Here is a 27,588-nt window from a genome sequence, read left to right as displayed (position 1 = left end):
TGTTTGACGATTTCAAGTTAAAACTTATGCTTTGCTTAAGTTTCTGAACAGAAAATGTTCATCATTAACAAGTTTTGTAAGAAAATATTTGAAAATTTTTTGTTTGTATGCTGTTTTTGAGAGAAACTTCCAATGAAATCTGAATTACTTCTTCATGTCATATCATTCCACTATCAAATGCGAATTCCATAATGAATATACTCCAACTTTATGTCATATTCGAACTATATATAGCTCTCGAAGCTTAAAACTCATTCTGTAACAACAAAAATAACGAGTTGAGTATTGTGGGAATGGAAGTGTATGAAAAAATGTCTATTGGATAAAATGTATGAAGAGTCGGTCCTTCGTGGACTACATCACGAAAGCCATTTAGAAATTTGTTTTGCTAGCATCGCCAAAATTTTGTTATCCTATTTTAGACAAATGAGCTGCTAAACAGTATGAGATAATAATGAAGACAAATGAATTTTTGTGCGTCACTTCATTTTTTTCTTTATCATCACCGAAGTATAATTGTAGCCTCAGACTTTAAGGTTACGAGATTATATACACTAGGATACGAAACAAATAGGTCTCATCAAAATAATGAGTTTAGACTCCACATATGTTTGGACGATATTCGTTTCAGACAAGATGAAAGTACATACCACCGTCAGTCCGTCTGTATCTCTGTTTGTCTGGCAGGTTGGAACACATGATAACTCTCGAACGGATCAACCGATTTGGTCCAAGATATGGATCTCGTAATGTTTTGTCCAAATTAAATTTAAGTTATATCGGTACCTCTGCCATAAAAGTTAAAAAATGTTGACTAAATTGGTCGAAGGGACTAACCGATTCAGTCTAAAATCGAACCTAGTATGGACTACCTAGTTCCAATCGAAAATTAACTTCCAAAAGTACATCAAGTTTCAAGAGAATTTTTTTGGACAACATCTTCAGGTCCCTCATACAAGTCTAACATAATTGCAGTTTAAAGACTGTTCGAGGATCCTTTGGACATTTTGTAGTCTTGTTTACAGCGATATCCTATTTTTCGTGGACAAGTTCATGCTTCCTGACAAAAATGTAAATACTACGGTGACCAACTAAAATAGCTTATGGGCGCGGTAACTATCGAGAGGAGTGTCTCTCAAAATAAGATCCGTTTCCAAAATTAATTATCTTATTATTAGCGAATAATTATGTGGGGTTCAATAAGGTTCGATTGTTATTTGTCAAAACTATATAGAACTAAGTCCATCAAAGTATTTGTCATCGAGTCCAAAAACTTCTAAAAAAAAACTTCTAAAGAAAAACAAAAATTATAACGCTTCTTTTGTAACATTATATTAAAAGCAGGGTTTCGGAGTCGAGGTATTTTTGGGTCGACTCCGACTCCAGACCAATTTTTTTTCACGACTCCGGCTCCGACTCCGACTCCGGGTCGACTCCGAGTGTAAATTCCTATACCGCTTAACATTAATAAAATATGCAAAAAATTTTAACTTTTTCGTATATTTGGGCCCATATAGGCTAATCTATTGGTTTTTCCTAACATATTCTTTAGAAAAGACATCCGTTCGAATATTATACTTAACTACAGAACATAAATATGAAGTAAAAATCATATTTATATTGTTTCTACTGAATTTTCCATTTTAAAATAGCATCAAAGTACAAGTACGAGAATATTCTGGGAGGAACTTTTCTTCGTGAGACAATAACTCTTGCGCCAGACATCGAAAATATAACATGAACATTTTTTAACTTTTAGGAGAGAGAGAGGAGGTGAAGAAGATAGCTTTCTCCCTACTTACCCATAAGCTCAAAACATTTTCATGAAAATGTTCATAGTCTGGCACAAGACTATGTGAAAATAAAGGGACAATACAAATCATAAGGACTACACAGCTAATTTTTTCCGATCGACTCGAAATTTTTGCAACATAGCCTATTCTACCTGTTCTTTAAAATAAACAAATAAAAAAATGTTCGATTTTGTAAAATTTGTAAGTGGTGATAACCCCTTAAAATCGATCGATTTTGATGTCCTTACCAACATTTTCGGAAGAAAATTTCTGTAGATTTTTTCATGTACAAAATCTGCTCTTGTGTTTATTTTTCAATTCAATAACAAAAAGGACTTGGAAGGAACTGAGCTAAAAGAACAAAATAATCTACTAAAGGATTCTTCATTCCATTTATATGAAAACATTTCATCTCAAAATTATGAAACAATATCGCCAAACAAAGATATAAAACAATCTTTACGTCATAACTCAGAAACTTCTGCTATGGGTCCTTTGGAATTCTTATTCAATAGGGGCTTTAATTCCCAACATGAATTTTCTACCCCCAGACATTGATTCCATTTTTGTCATAGGGTGATCAGTAAGATTTCCCATAGCGACCACAATGTCCTTCATAGGAGTCCAACAGGTCCTTTAATAAAAGACAAGGATGACATCTAACAAAAGACAAGATCAGAAGATCAATGTGATACTTTTGTGAGAAGACCAGTAGATCTTCTGACAGAAGACTTATATAAAAGACGTTAAATGTCCAATTATTATTCGATTGTCATAGAATATAACTTTTGCCAACAACAAAAATAAAGAATCAACTGGACCAAAATATTCTGGACATGCAATTTGTAATCAAAATATAGATGAAACACTAGACTTTAAATAACAGTAAATATCCTCTGAATCGTTCTCTGAATTTGTATAGCATACCGTTTGCTTATATTTTTTTAGCTCTTTTTTAAAATAAATAATGATTTAAAAAAAGAATGGTGTCCCGAATTTAATGTTATATTTTTATATTGTAGAAAAAATTGCCCGGAGTTATCGAGTTATTTTTTTCGACTCAGACTCCGACTCCAGCAAAATTGCTCGACTCCGACTCGTAGACTCCGACTCCGAAACCCTGATTAAAAGTAAAAATAATCCTGGAATCAGACTCTATCTCCTCCGGTAAATAACATTGTGCAACATTTTTAAGGTAATCTTGTGCAAACAATTTGAAGTGGGGATTTTGTGAAAGTACAGACCCAAAATACAGAAGCCCTAGTTGCGTTTTGTTGAGTCAGATCCAGCTCGGATAATCCAAACATTGTTAAATATTGACTTTTTAAACCAACTCGGGGCTATATCTCTGAAACCAATGAAAATCTTCTTCTGACCTCTGAAGCAAATTTGTAGATAAGGGCCAGACCAAGGCAAATTTATATAAGGTATATGCAAGAATTACAACAACTAAAAAAATTACAAAAACAACATTTTTGTTATTGAAAATTAATTGTTAAAAATAAATATTGAATAATAGTGTCGTTCCAAAATTTTTTTCAGGAAAGACATAAATACATTTTGAAAAACCTTTAAAATAGAACACATTTGAATCAAAATGTAAATATAAAGCATACAGAACTGTCGTAATTCATTGTTATTACACGTTTACGGTGAAAAGAATAATTTTATGGTAGCAAATTTCGAAGTTTCAAATTTCATGAGTAGACCCTATTACATTTTGAAAACTAAATTTACAAAAAAAGTAAGAATACAGCAGGTTGTCACTTCTACCTTGTATAAATATGCCTTGGGCCAGACTAAAATATTTGGAGAAATAATGAACTGGAAGTATATTTATTACCTCAAATGTTATAATATATCTAAAAATTCCAAAATTTGTATACATTTCGCACCATATCTCCAAAACTGTTAAATTTTTCTTAATGTTTTCATTTGGAAACATATCAACGACAGACGATATTCTTAAAAATTAAGCTAAGATCATCGAAATAGTGAAAATCTTGCTATAGCAGAGATAACGGCAATTCTTTGTGTTTGTAAAATTCTGCGATAAACCATAACGTGGACCTATGTGATTATATTATATTTTCAATTCTAAATATCCTACTCTGTAAATATTTCAAATTGTATTCTAAATATTATGAATTATTTCTATTGAATTTATATGCTATGTACCAATATTTCATATAAAATTCGAAAAATCTATTTTTTTGGCTCAATTTAAAGTACATGTAGAATAGAATATGGGTCAAAATCTCCAGTCTATCGGATAAAAATTTACCAAGATATGAGATTTCGAAGGGAAACATTTATTGTGTTTTGTATCTAGCAAACAAACTAAAAACGTCTTTTCCTCGAAGAGGCACTTTTGAAAGCGGTGCCCACTGTAGCTCGAAAACGGATGCTCCGGTCTTTATATGTTTTTGTAGGACTATTATACACATAAAGCATGTGATTAACCGATAGAGTCTTTAAAAAACTGCTGACGGAGTCCAACAAAAATATCAAATTTTTACATTTTTTTTATTTTTGTTAAAATCGAAATTTCGATCTTAACTTTTCAAAATTTTTAAAAATTGTTTTTTTTTTAATTCCGTTTCGATAATGGACAAGATTATTAGGTTCGTAATGATTCCACAAAAATATATGCTGATCGGTTTATTCCTTTTCAAACTACAGTGGGTACCGTGAACTGCTTTAGTAAAAACAGTAAAAAAAAATAGAAGGTAACTCAAGGTTTAATAGATTTCTTAAACAAATGCATGAAAATGGATTCCTATAAGTGGCCATAACCCATTTAAATGGCTTTACGTAGCGCTACACAACATGTTTTAATTTCATGATTTTTGGTCAAGTTGGGCCCCCCCCCCCCCGAAATGATATCCTGCGTACGTCCCTGATTCCAACGGCAAAGCCTGTCAATGGAAGAAGAAAATATTACCTTTACATTGGTGTAAAGCAGGTTGGCGAAGGTGGTCAAACAAGGGAGATACCACAATAGTCGGTAATGCATCCAATTCTTCCATTTTTTTGCGATCAAGCTACAGGTCGTAATTTTGATCGGATGGTCACGAAATTTTGGTTGCTTATGGGGGTCCCAGAGACAAAGAGGCATATTATTTTTGGTGGTATTCGGTTTATATTCCCTAGAAGAAATGTTTACCAGTGAAAAGCTTATGCACAGGGGTAGTGGTGTAGGGTATCACATGGTCGGCCCCGTCCCGACTATAGCCTTTGCTCACTTGTTAAACAATATTTTCCGAATATTTGCCAAGGCTATGAGCGTGGATTTTTAAACAATATTTTCCGAATATTTGCCAAGGCTATGAGCGTGGATTTTTAAACAATATTTTCCGAATATTTGCCAAGGCTATGAACGTGGACTTTTAAACAATATTCTCGAATATTTGCCAAGGCTATGAGCGTGGATTTTTAAACAATATTTTCCGAATATTTGCCAAGGCTATGAACGTGGATTTTTAAACAATATTCTCGAATATTTGCCAAGGCTATGAGCGTGGATTTTTAAACAATATTTTCCAAGGCGTTTCATAGCACTGTGGTGCCACTGAGATGGGAGATGCGACAAAAATACTTCTTGATGATAAATCGAACTGAATTTTTTATTACTATATTATTTTATGATTATTATTTTTATGTTTATATGTGTATTATTCTTCAAATAATTAATTGATCCATGAAATATATTATATTTTTATCTCTATTTCAGGTAAGTGTTGCAAACTTTATATACAAATACATCTTCAATGGGGTGAGTCTATAAATATTAGTAATATATGTTATTAAGGAAAATCATCGATGTGCGTACATTTTCACTGATTATATTTTGAATAAAATGCATATAAGCAGAATATTTCAGAATTCTTTTAGACCCTGATCAGTGTCTTTATATTATAGCTTTGCTTTCAGGACAACACAAATGTTATATTTCATTTGAAAAGAAAAATTTTCCTTTCATTCAAATTTAAAACTCACATTAATCCATAAAGAATATACTTGCTAATGGCATTCTATTACACCGTGAATAGAACATTAATTGGAACTATCCAATTTTCAAAACAAAAATACATTGATGTCTAAAACAAAATATTTGCATACCTCTTCCTTAATGCAATATTCATTAAATCCCCCAAAAAAGTGTAACAGCAACACCCATAAAAACCAAATATTACTTTTATGTTAAGTTTTGAAAACATGATTCCACTGAACCACAATCACATTGTGTGAAATCCTGCTAAGCCACACTCGACCAACAAACCACAGAGCACAGCAAAAAAAACCCTTCCATTCATTTATCCGTTAGAAAATCCTTCTAATCTGCAAAATGTCATTCAAAATCACATGACATGAAAACGTGAATGTGGAGCCATGCATAAAATGTCCTTCTCCAAGTGGCAGGGATGGCTGGCCATCAAAGCAAAGCAATGATGATGGCAAGGCAGCAGCTACTATATTGAAATATGCATGTCTGGGCAATCATCATCACCGGCTCTTCAACCACTTTTCACAGCCACACTGGCCAGCCAAGCTGTGTTGTATTTGCTGACGGTTTTACAATTTTACTTAGACTGCACCACAAGTGCAAGTCAGGGGTCCTGTTCTATGTTAGGAATGAGGATAATTGGAGCGTGAGATTGTAACACATGACAGTAGCCAGAAATGAAAATGCCCAAATTCAAACGGGGCGAAATAGGCCGGCTAGACGTTAAGTACAAAAGGTTAGAAAGGCGAAATCATGGCTAGCCGGCCGCAAGTGCCTGACAACACGCATATCATCAAGTCTGGCACGCAAATCTAAGCAATTTTTAAAATGAAATGCCGGAAAATACCCACCAGAGAAACATGTGTGTGTGTAAGTTTGCTTTGCATCAAACGGAAATGATTATTTTGCGAAATAAACAAACAAAAATTAAATTTTGCAGGTTATCATTAGGGGTTAGAATATCCTCGAGGGGTTACTAATAAAAAACCATAAATGACGATTGGAAGTCAATCAGAGAAATGGAAGAGGACTAAATATAAATAAGGGGATAGAACTGACAATTTGTAAGGAACACTAAAATGTGCTCTCTCCATAGAAGAGGTCTTCTTGAAAAACAATTTTCCTTCTTAAAGATGATCAAGTGGTCTTCTTATAAATACGAAATGTCCTTCTTATAGATGCCAAAGTGCTTTTCTTATAGAAGACCAAGAAGTCTTCTTAAAGAACGGAAAGGTCTTCTTATGGAAGACCAAAAGATCTTCTTATAGGAGACCAGAGATCTTCTTATAGGACCAAGAGGACTTCTTAGAAGACAAATCAGTCTCCTTATTAAAGACCAGAGGTCTTATTGTATAAGCGGACCAAGTAGTCTTCTTATAGTAAACCAAGAGGCTTTTTTATAGAAGACAAGAGGTCTTCTTGTAGAAGACTGTAAGTCTTCTGCTAGAAGACGAGAGGTTTTCTTATAGAAAACCAAAGGTCTTCTTATAGAAGAGGACCGAGTAGTCTTCTTATAGAAGACCATGAGATCTTCTTATAGAATACCAGAGGTCTTTTTTAAAATACCAGAGCTCTTCTTATAGAAGAGGATCAAGTAGTCGTCTTATAGAAGACCAGAGGTCTTCTTATATAAAGGGACCAAGTAGTCTTCTTAGCCAAGTATTATTCTTAAGAATACCAGAGGCCCTCTTATAGAAGAGTTCCAGGTAGTCTTCTTATAGAAGAGATGAGGTCTTTTTATAGAATACCAGAGGTCGTCTTGCAGAATACCAGATGTCTTCCTGCAGAATACCAGAGGTCTTCATACAGAAGACCAGAGGCCTTCATACAGAAGACCAGAGGTCTTCTTATAGAAGACCAGAGGACTTCTTATAGAAGGCCAGATGTCTTCTTATAGAAGGCCAGATGTCTTCTTATAGAAGGCCAGATGTCTTCTTGTAGAAACCAAAGGTCTTCTTATAGAAGACCAAAGGTCTTCTTATAGAAGACCAGAGGTCGTCTTGCAGAATACCAGATGTCTTCTTGCAGAATACCAAAGGTCTTCTTGTAGAAGACTAGAGGTATTCTTATAGAAGACCAGAGGTCTTCTTATAGAAGACCAGAGGTCTTCTTATAGAAGACCAGAGGCCTTCCTTTAGAAGGTCAGAGGTCTTCTTATAGAGGACCAGAGGTCTTCTTATAAAAGCCAAAGGTCTTCTTATACAACACCAGACGTCCTCTAATAGAAGACCAGAGGTTTTCTTTTATAAGGCCAGAGGTCTTCATATAGAAGACCAGAGGCCCTCTTATAAAAGACCAGAGGTTTTCTTTTAGAAGTCCAGAGGTCTTCTTTTAGAAGTCCAGAGGTCTTCTTTTAGAAGACCAGAGGTCTTCATATACAAGACCAGAGGCCCTCTTATAAAATACCAGAGGTTTTCTCTTAGAAGTCCAGCGGTCTTCTTATAGAAGACCAGAGGTGTTCTTATAGAAGACCAGAGGTATTTTTATAGAAGACCAGAGGTCTTCTTATAGAAGACCAAAGGTCTTCTTATAGAAGGCCAGAGGTCTTCTTATAAAAAATGGACCACATAGTCCTCTTATAGAAGATTACCAAGCATTCTTCCTATAGCAGATGTCTTCTTATAAAAGACCAAAGGTATACTTATGGAAGACCAGAGGTCTTCTTAAGGAAGATTACCAAGTGTTCTTCTTATTGAAGGCCAGAGGTGTTCTTATAGAAGACCAGTGGCCCTCTTATAGAATAGTCTTCGTATAGAAGACCAAGTGGTCTTCGTATAGAAGACAAAGTGGTCTTCGTATAAAAGACAAAGTTGTCTTCGTATGGAAGACCAAGTAGTCTTCGTATAGAAGACCAAGTGGTCTTCGTATAGTCAAATGTCCCAAGTTCTCCTTCTATGAAAGATCAAGTGGAATTCCTATAGAACGACCAAGTGGTCTTCCCATATAAGACTAATTGTGTCTTCCTATAGAAACCAAGATGGACAAAGGGTATTTCTATAGAAGAGCAAGTGGTCTTCCAACAGAAGATCAAATGGTCTTCCCACAAAAGACCAAGTGGTGTTCCCACAAAAGACCAAGTGGTTCTCCTATGCAAGGCCACGTGGCCTTCCTATAAAAGACCATTCCTATAAAAGACCATTTATGCTTTAATTTAAAACAATATTTATTTCTTAAACTTTATAAGACAAAATAAAAAAACCCTCACATATCACATCTTCATGTGGCAAGGATAACTAACCATAAATGCAAACCAAATATTCCAAGCCATCTTTACATATCCATAACTTCGACAGACAGTCGTCGTCAGTTGTTGCTTGGTTTTGCATTCGATGGCTCTCAGCAGGCACAATGTCTAGTCCGGAAAAGTGAACAACATGTGTAGTTTCCTTTTCCGCGTAAGGATACCACAACAACAATGACGTGCATGTTGCTTTCTGTCCACAATAACCAAAAAACCAAATCATATTTTCGTTATGCTTGGTAATCCAAAAAAACAACGATCAGGATGTCTGTAACCTCAGACATTGTATGACCATGTCGAAAAGTCCTTGTTAAGCATGCTGTTGGGTATTAAACCCCGCTGAAACCTCAAACCAAATTTTTACACCCACCCCACGTGACAAACATTCATTGACACTATGTGCAGTAAGGAGGAGGGAAACATTACCCATAAATTGCTCTCATGGCAGTGTTTAATGTCCTCCAAGTTTGTTTTTCTCAACTCCACTCAACTCAAATGGCTACATGAATGATTTTTTTTTGAGGAAAAAGAGGACAGGACTCTTGGGAAAAATTGCACTTTTTTAATCTAGAATGTTATGATTGTTTTTTGGGAGACACATGGACAGTGAGCAGACGTTTTGTGGACAAGCTCGTACTTCATGGTTGAGGAATAGAGAGAGATCCTTAGGGATTACTTGAAGTCTTTAGACTAATCAATCCAAATATTTAACTTTTATAATATACCAAAATTTATCCGTATATCAAGTGTTGATATGCTCATAAAATAGTGACCTTAGACGTTGGTCTTAAGATGTCATCTTCCCCATTAATGTCAAAATAAGGATATTAACATTTTTTAAATAATTACTTTTTTAAATCGCAAAGGCTTGATGTAAACGTATTGTAAGTACCACTGTGTATTGTGCAACATGATAACCACCACAAACATCCTTATCGTGCATTCTTCCAAATTGCGGTGGCCATAACAATTTTTATGGCCATCATATTTTCAACAAAGTATTTTTCAACTATGTAATATTCAAAAAGGGGGCGGATGGCGCTAGTGTTGGTATGCTGCTGGGCATTATATGCCAAATATTTTATGGAATATACCGCATGTTAAACGTTTCATGCATTACATTTCATGTCGTAAATTTATGTTTGTGAAAAAGAAACTATTAAAACACCACCCAGTGAACTGAAACTGAACTCCAGCAGAAACCCACAAATGATGAGTGATGCAATGTATCAACACTGTACATTGTATTAGATCATCCTGTACATACCATTAAAGGAGCGTGTCTGGCATGCTCTTCCTTTCAACAAAATTATCAATGCTAAAGTTTTGTTACACCATAAATTTCTACAACCGGCTCCCCTTGCACTGCTTCAAACTGTCTGATGATATATCATTTAACCATTTGGCAAATGTATGGTTGCTGGGGGAAGGATAATTTTGATTTGTAGTTTTGAAAAAGCAACCACCACTTAAATGGACATTTTATTATTGTCTTCTCCTGCTTTGTCTTCCTCCTTTATCTGTCTGCTTGGCTTGTTAAGTGGAATTGTTTGTTATTAGCACATGTCAAGCTAAATATTGTTTCCAATTAAGAAATTGAAATGATTGTTTTTTCTTTCTTTGCATACATTTTGAATGACCAAAGTGATTGTATTAAAATAATTTGTGGGTGGTGGTGAGGTCTATGAAAAATTCATTTGCGAGATATTTTTATGAGTTGCTTTCTTTGGTATGGGGAGCTATGAAAAACTATTGCAATTCTAATGAATTGATGAGAAATTGATGATGACGGTGTTGTCCAAGAAGCTGTGGGGAGATAGTTGCTGACAAGAATGATGTCATTGACACATGTTTCAATGCCACGTGTCACGGAGGCCGTCACCATTGGAATCACATAGTGAATCTAGTGGTCTTCTATAAGAAGAACACATGGTCTTCTCTAAAAAGAAACGCATAAAAAACGCCCACTTGGTCCTTTACATGAAAACCAATTTGTATTTCATAAGAATTCCATAAGAAGACCACTTTGTCTTCTATAAGAAGAGTTATTAATATTCTATAGGAAGAACACTTGGTATATTATAAGAAGAACAGTTTGTCCTCTGTAAGAAGACCACTTGCACTTCTACAAGACATCCACTTGCTTTTCTATAGGAAGAACACTTGATATTCTATAAGAAGAACACTTGGTCTTCTATGGGAAGACTACTTGCTTTTCTATACGAAGACTACTTGGTCTCCTATAAGAGGAAAACTTAGTCTTCTTTAAGAGGAACACTTGGTCTTCAATAAAAAGTGGACTTAGTTCTCAATAGGAAGAGCAGTTGGTCTTCTACAAGAAGAGCCTTGATCTTCTACACGAAGAACACTTAGTATTCTATAAGAAGAACCCTTTGTCTTTTATAAGATGAACACTTGTTCTTTTATGGGAAGACTACTTGGTCTTCTATAAGAAGAACACTTGTTCTTCTATGGGAAGACTACTTGGTCTTCTATAAGAAGAGCATTTGGTCTTCTATAAGAAGAACACTTGGTCTGCTATGAGAAGACTATTTGGTCTTCTATAAGAAGAACGCTTTGTCTTCTATGGGTCGACTACGTGGTCTTCTATGGGAAGACTACTTGGTCATCTATAAGAAGAGAATTTGGTCTTCTATAAGAAGAACACTTTGTCTACTATGAGAAGACTACTTGGTCTTCTATGGGAAGACTATTTGGCCTTCTATAAGAAGAGAATTTGAGGTTCTATAAGAACACTTTGTCTTCTATAAGAAGAGCACCTTGTTTTCTGTGGGAGGACTAATTGGTCTACTATAATAAGAGAATTTGGGGTTCTATAAGAACACTTTGTCTCCTATGGGAGGACTACGTGGTCATCCATAAAAAGAGCACTTGGTCTTCTATAAGAAGAACACTTTGTCTTCTTTGGGTAGATTATTTGGTATTCTATAAGAAGAAAACTTGGTCTTCCATAAGAAGAACACTTGGTCTTCTATAAGAGGACCCTTGGTCTTCTACACGAAGAACACTTAGTATTCTATAAGAAGAACCCTTGGTATTCTATAAGAAGAACACTAGGTCTTCTATGGGACGACTACTTGGTCATCCAAGGAAGACTACTTGCTTTTCTATAAGAAGACTACTTGCTTTTCTATAAGAAGAGCACTTGGTATTCTATAAGAAGAACACTTGGTTTTTGTAGGAAGACCATTTGGTCTTCTATAAGAAGAGCACTTGGTCTACTATAAGAGGAACACTTTGTCTTCTTTAAGAAGAACACATGCTTTTCAATAAACAGAGCACTTGGTTCTCTATACGAAGAGCGTTCATCTTCTATAAGAAGAGTCTTGGTCTTCTACACGAAGAACACTTAGTATTCTATAAGAGGACCCTTGGTCTTCTACACGAAGATGAACACTTGGTCTTCTATAGGAAGACTACTTGGTCTTCTATAAGAAGAACCCTTGGCCTTCTATGGGAAGACTATTTGGTCTTCTATAAGAAGAACACTTTGTCTTCTTTGGGTAGACTACTTGGTATTCTATAAGAAGAAAACTTGGTCTTCTATTAGAGGAACACTTGGTCTTCTATAAGATGAACACTTAGTCTTCTATAGGAAGACTACTTGGTCTTCTATAAGAAGAACACTTGGTCTTCTATAAGAAGACCATTTGGCCTTCTATAAGAAGAACCCTTGGTCTTCTATTAGAGGAACACTTGGTCTTCTATAAGATGAACACTTGGTCTTCTATAGGAAGACTACTTGGTCTTCTATAAGAAGAACACTTGGTCTTCTATAAGAAGACCATTTGGCCTTCTATAAGAAGAACCCTTGGTCTTCTATTAGAGGAACACTTGGTCTTCTATAAGATGAATACTTGGTCTTCTATAGGAAGACTACTTGGTCTTCTATAAGAAGAACACTTGGTCTTCTATAGGAAGACCATTTGGCTTCTATAAGAAGAACCCTTGATCTTCTATTAGAGGAACACTTGGTCTTCTATAAGATGAACACTTGGTTCTATAGAAAACAAAATAGTCTTCCCATAGAAGAGCACTTGGCTCCTATAAGAAGAACACTTGGCCTTATATGGGAAGACTATTTGGTCTTCTATAAGAAGAGCACTTGGTCTTCTATAAGATGAACACTTGGTCTTATAGAAAACCAAATAGTCTTCCCATAGAAGAGCACTTGGTCTTCTATAAGAAGAGCACTTGGTCTTCTATAAGAAGAGCACTTGGTCTTCTATAAGAAGAACACTTGGTCTTTTATGGGAAGACTACTTGGTCTTCTATAAGAAGAACTCTTGGCCTTCTATGGGAAGACTACTTGGTCTTCTATAAGATGAACAGTTTGTATTCTTTGGGTAGACTACTTGGTATTCTGTAAGAAGAACACTTGGTCTTCTATAAGAAGACCATTTGGCCTTCTATAAGAAGAACCCTTGGTCTTCTCTTAGAGAAAAACTTGGTCTTCTAAGGGAAGACTACTTGGTCTCCTATAAGAAGAGCACCTGGTCTTCTATGAGAAAAACACTTTGTCTTTTTTGGGTAGACTACTTGGTGTTCTGTAAGAAGAACATTTGGCCTTCTATAAGAAGAACCCGTGGTCTTCTATTAGAGGAACACTTTGTCTTCTATAAGAAGAACACTTGGTCTTCTATGGGAAGACTACTTGGTCTCCTATAAGAAGAACCCTTGGCCTTCTATGGGAAGACTACTTCGTCCACTTTGCCTTCTATAAGATGAACTCTTTGTCTTCTATAAGAAGACGACTGGGTCTTCTATAAGAAGAGCCCTAAGTCTTCTATAAGAAGAGCACTTAGTTTTCTATAGGAATAACACTTGGTCTTCTATAAGAAGAACAATTGGTCCTCTTCATGAAGATCACTTTCTATAAGAGGAACACTTGCTCTTCCATAAGAAGACGACTTGGTCTTCTATAAGAAGACGACTTGGTCTTCTATAAGAAGAACACTCAGTCTTATATAAGAAGACCACTTGCTATTCTATAAGAAGACGACTTGCTCTTCTATAAGAATACCACTTTCTCTTCTATAAGACGACTACTTGCTCTTCTATAAGAAGACCACTTGCTGTTCTACAAGAAGATCACTTAGTCTTCTATAAGAAGAACACTTGGTCTTATATAAAAAGAACACCAAGTCTTCAACAAGAAGATCATTTGGTCCTCTATGCAAAGGGTAGTTGTTCTTCTATAAGAAGACCACTTGCTCTTCTATAAGAATTCCATTTGTTCTTCTATAAGAAGATCACTTGCTCTTCTATAGGTCGGCCACTTGGTACTCTATAAGAAGAACCGGTGGTCCTTTGTACGAAGAGCGCTTGGTCTTTTATAAAAACGCAACTTTGTCTTCTTTAAGAAGACCACTTAGTCGTCTATAAGAAGACCATTTGGTCTTCTCTAAGAAGACCACTTAGTCGTCTTAAAGAAGTCCACTTGGTCGTCTATAAGAAGACGTTTTAGTCTTCTATAAAAAGGCCACTTTGTCTTCTATAAGAAACCCATTTTGTCTTATATACATATGAAGACCTCTATCATGGCTATCAAAATACCATTTGGTCTTCCATAAGAAGTTATTACAACGGCTAATAGGGACCTACAGGTCCCTTATTAGACCACTTGTAATTTACTTAGTTCGTGCATCAGAATCTCCACTTTTTACTGACATCCTCCATGACATTTTTTCCTCTTTAGAGGAACACCCTCTTATTCCGATTTTCCAGATTCTCAAAGTCATGTGGTACCTAACAGCGATTATTTCTTCTCTTTCCACATTTTTAATCTATTAATGCATTTTGTAAGAAGCATTTTTGTTTTGCTTTCTATCTTCTTTGTTGTTATTTGCTCATTTCTCATAACAGAATATTAATTTACGCCAATTTGGCTTTGGGCCAGAAAATGTTCGCTAAAGATGTTCTAAACAAAATATCCTACGTTTATCAATTTGTTTTTTTTTTTATTTCTGTATTTTCAAAATTAAATTTTTATAAAATTTCTATTTTGCATTAATTATTACCGAGTGTGTTCCCTTCCGCTTCTCCCCCAGGCCAAAACATTTATGTATGTTGTATCTGGTTGTTGTTATTGCTTCAAATATTTTACGCCTCATAAGGCTGATGATGCCGACAATAATGAATAATATTAAGGAAGATAAAAGAATCTGATGTTTTCTCTTTGCAAATGAAAAACTGTTTTTCTTTTAACCACCACAACATGCTGTTGCTGTTTTTATTGGCAGCTGGCGACAACACAGGAGATGTTGCTGCATTGAGGCTGCCCATAGAGATAAGACCAAACAAAATGTAAATTTTAGGGAAATTATAAAATTTATAGATGTTTTTTAACTATTAATGAGCCATGATTGTGGGTGGGTGGTCGGTCGGTAGATATTACAGCGATTTCCCAACTTATTTTGAATGGTGGGAGGTTGTGGTAGGCAAACCAATGGAATTGTTAACACAAACATTTGCCAGATAAACTTATTGTTGTTGTTTATTTATTTGCCAGTTGTTGTTAGTGTTATTTTTCCATTCTTTCCTGGCATTCTGTCGTTGTTTCTCTCTATTTGTTTGTTTATTTATGTTCACTACAGTTTCTTATTCGTTTACTCGTTCTTCTTCATGGGTATTTTGTTTTTGCCAAACGAAAATTTATGGCTTACATTAACAAATTTCCGTTTTGGGAGCATTTTCGCAACACACAGAAACCATTACATGCATCTTTTACAGTGGTATTAAATCAATTTTTGAATAATTTATATTTTAAATATTTGCGCTACAAGATACATTTTTCTGCTTTGGGCCACTGTATGAACTTGTTAATAAAATAACAATGCCAGCCAACAACAACAACACTAAACGAAATGACAGCAACAACCAGTATAACAGGAGCAGCAGCAACAACAACCACAACATGTTGCCAATAAATTACTATTTGAATGTAATTACTGACTGGAATTAAGTTCAGACTTCTTTTATTAACAAATGTGGCAGTGGCCACCACACAGCCAACCAACCAAACAACCCATCGATTCTTCTTCTTGCTGGAGGGACAGCAGGAGGAGGATTGCATGTTTTGTTCATTTGTGGCAAACATATTTTATTAATGGACCAAAATGTTTAATTGTTGTTAACTACAATGCATGGTGTTCGTACAATGCTGCTGCTGCATTACAACAATTAAATGATAAATGTTTTGTTCAATTATTCTCTTATGTCGGGTTTGCTCTTTTCGGTAGTTCACCAATTCAGTTCAGTGAATGGCTCAGAATGCCTGGCTGGTTGGCAGACCAGACCGTCCACAATGCTCATTTGTTTTGTCAAATTGTTCACATTTTGTTTAACAACTTTTTAAAACAAATTGTTTAGCGGTTGCTTGCCTGAGTTGAACATATCGTACATCGTAAAATTTAATTTGTAATTTGTGTAAATTAAAATGATGATTTCATATTGAAATGAATTACAATGCTATTTTCTTGTTCTCCGACAATGTGAACAGTTATGACAAAAAAATGTTCTCATTTCGTCTAGATTAAAAGGAAAGGACTTTGTTGTACAATGACGGATAAAAAATATTCACGTAAAAGGACATTTCATTTGCAGAGGTCAAAATTTATAGGCTCATGCTTCTCTTCGGAACACTTAATGGAAAAGAACACTATGAGGGGCTGTACATTAGGGTGATGACTTTTGTACAACCGCATATTCATGTATCATATTTTGGGAATTTTTCGAAGTCACTGTAAGCATTTAACACAAGAATCATAAAACACACAAGAAAGTTAAATACTCACGTTGTCATTGCAGAGAATACATATCAGGGTAAGATTGACCTTGTTGCGGCAGGGGTTACAGTGGTGTGCCAATACATTTGCAACAAAAATGCACGTTTAAAAAAAAATATTTAAAATATTTTTGAACGTAAAATTGAAAATACATAGTTTTGCAATTATTTATACTTAATTGCTTCAAAAATAAAAAAAAAAATTGATGCGATATACAACAAAAATTATAAAAAAATATGAAAATACATAAAACGCCTTAAAATTTAATGGCAACTGAACCAAATCGCATGAAAAATCTTCAGTGTTTTGTAAAATATAATTTAGTTTTATGAGTCAAATCATTTGTTTTAGTTTTTGAAAGTTTAAAAAATGAGTAACATTTTTAAACTGATATTAGTCATATCGTCTGCTCCGTCGGAAAAGGTCGTAAGTCCACTTTTTTTTGAAATCGCGTTTTTGTTACAGGATAATTGTACAAGTCAAAACACGTCGTATGATACAAAGAAAATGGTAGTATGTCGCGTTTTTCTATATGTTTTACCCTTGTCGGAAAAGGTCGTAAGTCCACAAAACGTACAAATTTGATTAAGAAAAGGTCGTAAGTCCACAGGAAAATGTATACTTTAAAAGAATACTACAGCTAATGTAGTTCAGATATAATGTTTAACGTCATTCATGGTTAGGGTACAATGTAAAGAACTAGCCTACACCTTTGAATGACATTTATGCACATAACGAGATTAGTTTGTATTAGTCTATTTCCCTATGGTTTTCACGGTGATTCTGAAAGCTCTGATGATAAACTTCCTAAACGCAGGAAGCTGTTACATGCTGAAGATTCTACATGGTTTGCAGACAAAAACAAAAGATGCAGTGAGTTGGGGCAGAAATACTTGGGAAGACAAAAAATGACACTATTTGAAACTACAATGTAGCTAAGAAACCACGTACATTAACGGAATTAATCATGAAATTTAATTGAAGGAGAAGGTTGAAGGCAAAAGTACAAGGTCGTAAGTACAACGTGTCATGTTTTATATTAAATATTAGCCGAACCGGTCCACGTTGCTGGCCCTTGAAACAGTTTTTTTTTTACCTTTTCTTATGTCAATTAAATTTTTTTGCATCGCAAATTAGTTCGGATATTCAAGTGAATATCAATAACAAGTAAGAACGTCGTTAAATTCGGCCAGGCCGAACTTGTTATACCCTCCACCATGAGTTGTATTGAATTTTACTTCCATTAGTTTCCTTTCGTTTATGCAGTAGACTAAATACCAAATTTCAGAAATTTCGGTAAAACAATGTGGCTAACCGTCAAAATACCGAAATTTGGGAGGCACCGTTCTATGGGGCTATATGAAGGCGTGGACCTATATAGACAAATTTATGGGAGAAAGTTTTATACCCGAAACGAAGAATAAATACCAAATTTCAGCCATTTCGGAGGATATTGAGGCCACACCTATATATGAAGGCGTCAATACCAAACATCCTAGAAGTAATAGAAACTTCTATACCAAATCACGAAGATCTATCTTAAAAATTGCGAGCTGTATCTTAATTTCAAAAGACGGACAGACGGTCATGGTTATACCGACTTAGAATTTTACTCTGGTCGGGTCTTATTGCTAAAATATGTATCCAGGATTGGGGAAACGGAATCGTTCGTAAGTTATATATATAGCGCATTTAAAAAATAGGGTACAGGTGTAACCCGCTCCTCCGAAATTCAACAAAATACATAGTCTACTTCCACCAAGGGACATCCCTGTGCATAGTCTGAAAATTACATGGAATAAGTTCTTAGGGTCGGAGATTCAACAACCGTTGCCTCGCAAATTAATTTTCTGACCGATACTTCACAACTTTTGCAAAAAAGCGATTTTTAAAAAATAGGGCATGCCCCCGCCCCCTCCGGAATTCAAAAACTATAAAGCTTATATTCACCTTGGTTGTTCCTTGTATATTCTCTGAAATTTTCAAGAAAAACCGGTTCAGGCGTTTTTGAGGCTATGCGGAACATACACACATTGTATTTTATATATAAGATTTCACACAAAAGTTTTGGTCCATTGAACCCGCTAATAATTATCTCATCACCATGTTAAATTGCAAGCTTATTCTTTGTCTTAAACTCAAATCATTCTTAAAATTTCGCTCCGATCGGAATATTACTGCGATCTACAGGACAGCTACAAAGTCGGGTAAAAATTGTGGGTTTGTTCCATTTCACACCTTTCGATAATAACCAACATCTGGTCGGAACCCGACCTCTCCACAAAATTTCGTGACGATCGGTCCAAAATTGAGGCCTGGAGTTTTATTACAATTGTTAATGGATAGACGGACACACATAGCTAGATCGCTTTATCTCGTCAAGATATGAAGAAATGGCAAGGGGAGGGGGTCTACGACGAATACTTCGCGATGTTACACGAATATTGGACAAAACAAACTTATAATACCCTTTCCACATTGTTTTGTAAAGTATAAATATTTTATTTAAAAACGTACGTAAATTGTAGGAAAAGGTCGTAAGTCCCTACAAAAATACAAAACTGTACAAGGAAAAGGTCGTAAGTCCAAAGACATCCAATTATCTCCCAAATGCGACGGAATTTTATCAAACAAAGTACAGGTATTGAAGCGGAATAAATAAACGAAAAATACTGCCTTTACCACCATAATAAAATTTTTAATACAGAAAGCGCTTGAATGTTTTTTCTTCCTCCTGAAAAATTTATTGTGAGGGACTTACGACCTTTTCCGATGGAGCAGACGATATGTACTTCTGATATTAGTCATATGTACTTCATCGGCGGTGTGGCGGGTCATGCGGGACAAGCATGGATGTGGGTCCAAGGGTCAGAAACTTCAGAAGTAATGCAAATTTCGGGGTAAGTTGATTGGAGACTCATCTCTTTTCCGGTGGTTCTTAAATCATTTGAGATGGTCACTCAGAGCTACAGAGTGGAACAATTCAAACACTTCAGAGTGAAACAATTGTCTACTGAACCAGTGCAATGTGTCCCAAAAAATAGTTTTAATCCAGCTATTGCCTACATAGTTTTAAAAGGAGCGCAAAATATAGAAAAAAATGTTAGTGGATGTAACCCCACATTTGGGTATAGCCCACATATAAAGGTACCGCCCGATTTTTTGCACTCGTATTTTGACGATTCTAGTCAAATACAATTTTAATCATACTTCCTTGCAAAAAATGTTTAATATAAGTGCAAGTTTAAACATAGCTGCCATATAAACGTACCTCCCGATATTCGGAATTTTGACGATTTTAGCCAGATTTTCTAACCGAGCTGGCTGTAATTTTGGATTTTGACTTCGGAGGAAACACCATACATCCTTGCAAAACATGATTAATATAGGCCCGCGTTTAGGTATAGCTTTCATATAAACATACACACAGAAAAAAGGCCTCTCTAACATATGTCCCAAACATATTTTGCAGCAAACATATATTTGTTTTCAAGCAGTCCCAAACATAACATATGTTTGGGTCCTGCAAACAAATTATATGTTTGGGTGCAAACATATTATACGTTTGGATGCAAACAAATTATATGTTTGGGTGCAAACAAATTATATGTTTGCATACAAACAAATTATATGTTTGGGTGCAAACATATTATATGTTTGGATGCAAACAAATTATATGTTTGGGTGCAAACAAATACAAACCCAAAAGCCACAAAAAAAAAACACATGCACCAGTAGGCGTTTTCTGAGAGCAAGGAGCGTAAATGTCAATGTGAAACATATTGAAATGTATGCTCACTTGCTCTCAGCAAGCGCTCACTAGATATCTCTAACATATACACACATTTATAAATGATGGTGTTTTATTGAAAGGCATAGAAAAAAAGCAAAAGCACAGCAGACACATAGGTACAGAGATATACCCTCAGCTTGCGTGACATTGGGACTTGCCGAACATAGTCCATTATGGAAGTCAATCTTATGAATCTTATCGCGCCCACTTTTCATTTCAGTGGGTCTTCGTATATCTTTTGTACTGGTTGATCAATTCGAGAGTTATAGTGCTCTTCGGCAACTACATACATATAGTGCCATAGGGGGTTTTTTACACCTTTCGGGCTGTTTTACCAAGAAGTTTGGACTTGCCCCTGAAAATTGAGGCAGCGAATGCAAGTTTCTTCAACAAAAATCAAAGTTATTCAAGAGCAGGTCTTAAAGTGGATTTATCCGAAATTTTATGTGGGAGGTACCTGAATGGGTGGACAAATATAGTCCATATTCAAACCTAATCTATATCTGGTAGATATATACGGATGTGTAAAGTGTGGAACAAATCGGTCACTCCCATCAATTTTTCCGAACATTTTTGAGATTTTGTGGGGCAGGTACCTAAAGGAGTGGACCGATATGGCTTATCTTCGAACTTAAACTATCTTTGCACAAAATATTACGAAGGCCACATTTTGGACCAAATCGGCAGATCCGTTCGAGAGTTATCGTGCGCTCCAACCACTACACAGGTGTCATAGGTTTTGTTTTGCACCTTTCAGGCTATTTTCTCAGGAAGTATAGACTTACTCCTGATGAAACTTCTAACATCGTATGGGGGGGCAGTGAATACAAGTTGTTACAACAACAATCGAAGCGATTCGAGAGCAGGTCCTAAACTGAACTATCCGAAAATATGTGTTGGAGGTACCCGAAGAAGTGTACCGCTTGAGTCCATATTAAAACCTCATCTAAGTCTGGTAGAAGTTTCACCATGTGTATAAGTATGGTCTAAATCGGTTACTCCCTTCAAGAATTATCGTGCCCACAAATTTTCCGAACATTTTCGAACTTTTGTGGGGGAGGTATCGGAAGGAGTGGACCGATATAACCCATCTTCAAACTTAAACGAGTTTGGACAAAATATTACGAATGCCAAATTTTAGACCAAATCCCTTCGAGAGTTATCGTGTGGACCAGCAAGCCAGACAGACGGACGGACATTGGTAAATCGACTCCAAATTGTCTGTAAGGGATTTCGTCCAAACATACTTGATTTCTAAAACCATTATTTCGATGAGGCACATTTTGCCCGTATGAAAGTGTATATGGTAAAAACCAAAAATGTTTTACAATCGATGAATCCTAGTTTCACCCATTCAGAATTCGCGAACTGTTAACATATTCTATATAGTATGACTGAAATTCTTTAAAATTAAGTGTTTTAGGAGGGATCCCATAAGGTCGACCCTTAAAATTAATTTTCGTGGAAGCTGTGTTTTCATCAATGTAGAAAAATGGGTGGAAGCCACCAAGTTTTTTATGTTCCCTTCCGATTTCTGGCTTAACCTTACACTTTATAAACCTATGCCTTGAGAAGGAATACAGAATACTCCACGGGCAACATGATACTAGTGTATGATTTTTCGATATATCCACTGCATCCACCTAAAATTGATGCTGACATTTGAAACTTTTTAATTTTCATATTTTTTGAATGATTGTTATTTCAATATTACTCTAAATCCTTATAAGTTATCACAGTAAGCAGCTAAGCTCTCGCGATGGTAAACCATGTTTCCTGATTAAGTTTTAGCAGTATACATTAATTATTGTATGTGATTTTAGCGATATCTCCCAAATATTTTTTCTAATTTTTCTAATCGAACCAAAAAATATATTTGGAATAATATTTTAACAATAAGTTTTTTTCTCTCTTGTTGAGGTTTATACGGACTCTGAGGTAGTATAAATTAGATTTACTCCCAGTTTGTTTTAACTTTTTTGATTTTCCGCGAAAATAAAAACAAATTTTAGAAATTATGGTGGATCTACGGATGGATATCAAATGCTGTTACTGACAAATAAACAATTCTAAAATATTTTTCTTTATAAGAGAATAAAAACCGCGATAAATTTTGCGCGCATCGGCCAATTTTGTGAACGCGAACAGGTTTGAAACCAGAATTTTTTCCTCAACCTCTATACCAAAAATCGTAGATGTGCTCGCAAACATTTTTTTATTTTTTTTCAAATGGAGTTCTAAAGGAAATTTGGTTTTTACCATATACCCTCGTTAGCATAAATGCTGAGGGTATAAAAACCAACAAATGTGACCTGAATTTTATTTCTCGGAAATGGTAAGAACTGGGAACAAATCATTACTGTAAATCCTCCAGAGAATTTTCCAAGTATCGGTTTCCAAGCAAAATCGCGAAAACCTAAAAAATTGATTTTTATTTAAAATGTTTATATAATTTGTATACCCTCAGCATTTATGCTAACGAGGGTATATATACTTTCATATGGGCAAAATGTGTCTCATCGAAATAATGGTTTTAGACCCCAAGTATGTTTGGACGAAATGTGTTTCAAACAATTTGGAGTCGATTAAGCAATGTCCGTCCGTCCAAAATTTGGCTTTCTCCACACTTAGTTTAAGTTCGAAGATGGGTTATATCGGTCCACTCCTTCCGGTACCTCCCCCACAAAAGTTCGAAAATGTTCGGAAAATGTGTACGTACAATAACTCTTGAAGGAAGTAACCGATTTGGTCCGTACTTTGCAAATCGTGAAATGTCTAAAAGACTTAGATGAGGTTCCAATATAGACTCAATCGGTCCACTCCTTCGGGTACCTCCCACACAAAATTTCGGATTAGTTCAGTTTAGGACCTCCTCTCGAATCGCTTTCATTTTTGTGTTAGCAACTTGTATTCATACGACGGTACAAGTTTCATCAGGCGCAAGTCCATACTTCCTGAGAAAATAGCCTGAAAGTTGCACAAAACCCCTATGACACCGTGTGAGTTGGTTGGAGCGCAAGATAACTCTCGAACGGATCTGCCGATTGGGTCCAAAATTTGGCTTTAGTAATATTTTGTCCAAACATAGTTTAAGTTTGAAGATAAGCCATATCGGTTCACTCCTTCAGGTACCTCCCCTACAAAAGTTCAAAAATGTTCGGAAAAATTTTTCATACGTTAACTCTTGAAGGAAGTAGCCGAATTCGTCCATACTTTACACATCCTAATATATCTACCAGATATAGATCAGGTTTAAATATGGACTATATTTGTCCACTCCATCCGGTACCTTCGGATAAGTTCACTTTAAGACCTGATATCGAATAACTTAGATTTTTGTTGAAGCAACTTGCATTCGCTGCCACAATTATGATGGTAAAAGTTTTTTTTTTTTGGGGCAAGTCCATACTTCTTGAGGCACCATATGTAGTGGCTGGAGATCCACTTCCATAATGGTCAATGTCGATCCATTCCTTTTTGTATCTCCTCCGCAAAACTTTTGATCTTTAATCCTAATCAATATTTTTGTCGGTTTAAACGCCCAAAATTTTTAAAACCCCGTAAATACATTTTATTTGGGAAAAAATTGTTTCAATATACACAGGCTGAGGTAATATCTCTGTCTGTTTTAAATAAAATTTCCTAAAACGTTCAATTTTGTTGCAAATGTATTGGCCAGCGTTTTATTTGAGGGATCCCATCATGAAGAAGAATATACCTATTAAGGCTAATAGAAAAAATATTTTCTAGTTTTTAGTTTTTTAAATACAACGCTGTAACTTAATTTTTTAAATATTTTTTATTTTTAATTTTTTAATAAATAGATTTTACTATTCCGAACTACCTCTACCGAACCTCCAAGCGACCTCCTCCAAACAACTTCCACACAACTTAATCCGAATTTCCAAACTACCTGCACCGCACTTCCGAACAACAACTCTCAACTTGCCCCCTTTCACCTTCAAAGGAACCCCATAACCAAATTACAGCCAAATTAGGCGGAAAATGTAGATAAAAACTTAATAATACCTGAGATCGGGTGGTACCGCTATATGGGGGCTACACCAAAACCTGGACCGATGTCCATAATTTTAGATGGGGAAGTACATATTGGTATTATCATTCAAATCTGAAAAGTGTGCAAAGTTTTAATTCGAATAGTCAACTGCAACTGTGTGGAAAATGAGTTACTAGATTTGGACTTAACAGACAGACATCAAAGCAAGTTAAATAAAACACTGTACACGGTGTGCCTTATCCAAATTTAACTGGAAGGTGCTTACACCTGGGAGGTTTTTGCAGATTCTAAAACTACAATGCTCATAGATGAGAAATATCAAGAAACAAAAAAAATCGCCGGAGGGATTTTCAAATAAATCGCGATTTAAGTTCACATTTTTAGGGGTTCTTTAGGTTTTCACGATTTTGCTTGGAAATCGCGAGACCTATGTAAATGGCTCTAAAGAAAATGTTGTAGCTGTGAAAATTCTCCACAAGATTGACCTTTATGATATGTTTGCAGGTTTTGTCGTTTTTGAGATATAGAAGTTCAAATTGAGACAACGCACTGACTGTATCGCCTCTTTATAAAACAATATCATGCTCAGTGCGCCTTAACTAACTTTTGATAAAAGCCGCTTACACATGGGAAGATTTCGCGGATTCTGAAACAGCAATGTTCATAGATAAGAAAAATAAAAAAACAGAAATAATCGACGGAGGGATTTTTAAATAAATCGCGATCAAAATTCACAATTTTAGTGTTTTTTTTTTTTTTTTTTTTTTGGTTTTCACAATTTTGCTTAGAAACCGCAAGTCGTATCGAAATGAGTCTAAAGAAAATGTTGTAGCTGTGAAAATTCTCTACAAGACTGCCCTTTAGGTTTTTCGTAGGTTTTACCATTTTTGAGATATAGAGGTTCAGTTCAAATTTTTAGGTTTTTTCTTAAGTTTTCAAGATTTTGTTTGGAAACCGCAAGTCATATCAAAATGGGACTAAAGAAAATGTTGAAGCTGTGAAAATTCTCTACAACATTGGGTGATTGTGTTTTTCCTAGGTTGTACAATTTTCAAGATATATAAGTTTAATTTGGGATATTGCAGTAATGACTTTGTTTTATAAGGAGGCGATACAGTCAGTGCGTTGTCTCAATTTGAACTTCTATATCTCAAAAACGGTAAAACCTACGAACATATTATAAAGGTCAATCTTGTGGAGAATTTTCACAGCTACAACATTTTCTTTAGGCCCATTTACATAGGTCTCTCGATTTTCAAGCAAAATCGTGAAAACCTAAAGAACCCCTAAAAATGTGAACTTAAATCACGATTTATTTGAAAATCCCTCCGGCGATTTTTTTGTTTCTTGATATTTCTCATCTATGAGCATTGTAGTTTCAGAATCTGCAAAAACTTCCAAGGTGTAAGCACCTTCCATTTAAAATTAGTTAATGTGCACCGTGTGTACAAAAATAATTTCTTATTTTTCGGCCTTGGAATGGGTTATTCGGCTTAGGAGACTACCAAATTTTTGCAGAGTTCACGTGTTTTTCTTAATGTTAAATTAATTTCCTCAATTTTCACCTTCTCCGTCCTAATAAATCCAGGAAATCTATTCAATGACTGAAAAAAGCAATAGCAAGGCGCCAGTAAATTGTCGTCCAACTAAAACAGCAATTTAACATTTGAAAATTGCGAAACAAAATTTAATTTTGCAAAAAGCTCTTTGTCTGCGGCGAAACCCCCCAAAACGGAATTGGGTAGAATCTGTACAGATGATGACAGTATTAATGAAACACTCTGCCGGAGAAACTGTCGTCTACTTGCAAATATTTTCACAGTAGAAACAAAATTGGATACAATTCACACAGCCCTCCCACAGCGATGATTGAAGTAGTGCAAAATCGTTTCAGAGAACAGAGAGTACCATGATGACCACCCAACTGGGTATGAGTGTTATTTTGCTATTTTTTGTTTATCGAGCTAAAATATTTTCACTAACACCCATAGTCGGCAAAAGTGTTTCTGTTTGTTATCCAACAATATACAACCCCTTGGAGTGGAGTATGTTCATCAATTGATGATGATGTCGATGTTTAGACGATAATATTTGTATTGGTATTGTATCCCGCACTCATAACATATTTAGTCGCAATACGCAATCTAGACCATTGGCTAGCTAGCTGACTACATGCATTTTGGGCGGCTAAACAATGAAATTGCTTTGTTGAAATAACATTTCAATATCTATTCCGTTTCGATTTTTGTTTACTTGCGTATTTTTGCACTAAGCGATGTTGTTGTTATATTTGCCAATATTTTCGGTTGTATTTTTTTCGATTGTTTGCAGAAAATTTGTTATTGGCATGTTTTGTGTTTTTTATTCGCATCATCGTTGTTAAACCTCACCCAGAACTCTTCAAGTGTTCTTTATACCATAACCCCTCCTTTTCCACTTACCCTTCATCCCACTCTTCTTCTTAAAGAGCTCCATTCGGATTTTATGAATGGAATTGGGTCGATTTTTTATGTGGCTTTATTGTTATGGTCAATGCTGTTGTTGTTGTTGTTAGAATTGGCAATTGGTGTTGGCGTTAGCCAAGTGCTCCTCTCATTGTTATTGTTGTTGTTAATGTTCTTGGCTATGATTACAACCAAAACATTTTGTTTGTTTTGCTTAAAGTCAGTTTTTGCTTCACATCGAGCGTAATATGGTCAAAAGTATTGTGGTTTACAATTTCCAGATATTTGTGGGAATGTCTTAATTAGGCTAAGGGGTCATAAATTATCACCACAATGACTGCTGTTGTTGTAGTTAAGTTTGTTAGGACACCGAGGGGTTTACAGATTTTAGTCATGTCGAGGCTACAATAATTACAAACTTGTTTTACTAATTAAGTCATTTACTTTTAAATGAAGCGTAACAACATTTTATTATTACGTTGTAG

The 27,588-nt window shown here is 35.4% G+C and overlaps 1 protein-coding gene and 1 long non-coding RNA gene across 7 annotated transcripts in view; both read left to right on the top strand.

The window, feature by feature from the left end:
• The window catches only part of FER (tyrosine-protein kinase Fer), a 287,316-nt gene that overhangs the window by 121,384 nt on the left and 138,344 nt on the right, over window positions 1–27,588 (top strand). The window lies entirely within an intron of this gene.
• Window positions 16,616–16,997, top strand: LOC141391210 (uncharacterized). The gene is made up of 2 exons (XR_012409590.1): window positions 16,616–16,805; window positions 16,871–16,997. It is a non-coding gene; the product is annotated as an uncharacterized lncRNA (long non-coding RNA).

Source organism: Musca autumnalis, unplaced genomic scaffold, assembly GCF_047663935.1.
Source record: "Musca autumnalis isolate F117 unplaced genomic scaffold, ASM4766393v1 scaffold_1, whole genome shotgun sequence".
Taxonomy (NCBI): Eukaryota; Metazoa; Arthropoda; class Insecta; order Diptera; family Muscidae; genus Musca; species Musca autumnalis.
The sequence above is the reverse complement of the archived record's forward strand: the minus strand, read 5'-3'. Positions and strand labels throughout refer to the sequence as shown.